We start from the raw sequence: 1,953 nt of genomic DNA, 5'->3' as shown, positions 1-1,953 counted from the left end.
GTGCCACATTCTGGGGGTGAATCCACTGCAGGAAATGCTGCCACAATTAGCTGAGAAACTATACAGGTCTGTCTCTGGGGGTCAACCGGGGACTCTGCAGAGAGGACCCTGAGCAACAATCAGTTATGGGACAGAAGGGACCCTCCCATGGCCCCTAAGCAGATACCTCTCATGGTGAAGGAAAACAGGGAATTGGAGCCCCTAAAGCTTTGCTACTCTGGGACCAGCAGCATCAGCATCACCCGGAGCTTCTCAGAACTGCAGACTCTCAGGCCCTCCCTCCATATCTGTCCCACCTGTGGATTAGAGCCCCGCGTGGGATCTGGACCCACGGATATCCAGAGTGAGGACAATCTTCCCCAGCTCTTCTTGTGGCCTTGTGTGACCAAGTGACCCATTTCTGACCAATGCACTAAGATAAGAGGCCATGGGAGCCACTTCCTGGTCATTTCCTGACAGAGGTGAGCCCTCCCCTTCTCCTCCTCTCCTCCACTTCCTCAGCTGTGACATAGGAATGGTGGTGATGATGATGATGGTGATGATTATAGTGATGATGGTGATGAGGATGATGGTGATGATGGTGACAATAATGGTGATGGTGATGATGATGGTAATGATGGTGATGTGATGATGGTGATGATGATGGTAATAATGATGTTGACGATGATGATGATTGTTACAATGATGATGATGGCAGTAATGGTGACGATGGTGATGATGATGATGGTGATGATAATAGTGATGGTTATGATTATGATGATGATGATGGTGTGGTGATAATGGTGGTTATAATGATTATGATGGTGATGATGGTGATGATGTTGATGATGGCAATGATTGTTATGATTATGATGATGATGGTGGTGGTGATGATGGTGATAACGATGACAGTGATTATCATAGTGGTGATAATGATAATTATGATGGTGATGATTGTCATGATGATGATGACAGTGATGGTGGTGATGATGATAATGATGATGGTGATGATTATTATGATTATGATGGTAATAATGGTGATGATGATGATGGTGGTGGTGGTTATAATGATGACGATGATGATGGTGATGATGGTGATGGTGATGATGATGGTAATAATGATGTTGATGATGGTGATGAGTGTTACGATTATGATGATGATGGTGTTGGTGGTGGTGGTGATGGTGATAAAGATGACAGTGATGATCACGGTGGTGATAATGATGATTATGATGGTGATGACTGTCATGATGATGATGATGATGGTGATGATTATTATGATTATGATAGTAATGATGGTGGTGATGATGATGGTGATGATGGTCGTTGTTATAATGATTATGATGGTGATGGCGGTGATTATGGTGATAATGATGATGATGGTGATGATTTTTGTGATTATGATGATTATGATAATGGTGGTGGTGATGATGGTGATAATGGCGGTGATGGTGGTGATGATAGTGATGATGGTGGTGGTGATAATGATGATTATGATGGTGATGATGATGATGATGATGGTGATGGTGATGATGGTGATGGTGATGATGGTGATGTTGGTATCCCAGAGAGAGAAGAGCATGAGGTGAGATCATGACAAGGCTCAGAGCACAATCCTACCACAAATGCTGTATGAAATATACTTATTATTGTTATAATCATCTCAAATTATTAGGTATGTGGAGACATTCCCCTCCCAGGAGCCATCTCCCCTATCCTGGGCTCCCTCTTTATAAACAGAAGCTGAGCTCCCCTATAGAAAACTTCCCTTCTGGTCTTCCCCTCAGCAGCACGCCCTCCATAGACCATGTAAACATCCCCCAGACAAGGAGGAGACACAGGTGGGTCTCCTGACCCTGTACCAAGGGGGTCACTGTGCCTGGCATCCTGGAAAGAGTCATTAATGTAAGGAAACTTGTGTCCCTGAAATAGGCCATGATCAATGGCATTTGAGTTGTGCTTGGCTAAGGGATG

Source organism: Mandrillus leucophaeus, unplaced genomic scaffold (assembly GCF_000951045.1).
Source record: "Mandrillus leucophaeus isolate KB7577 unplaced genomic scaffold, Mleu.le_1.0 Scaffold232, whole genome shotgun sequence".
Taxonomy (NCBI): Eukaryota; Metazoa; Chordata; class Mammalia; order Primates; family Cercopithecidae; genus Mandrillus; species Mandrillus leucophaeus.
The sequence above is the reverse complement of the archived record's forward strand: the minus strand, read 5'-3'. Positions refer to the sequence as shown.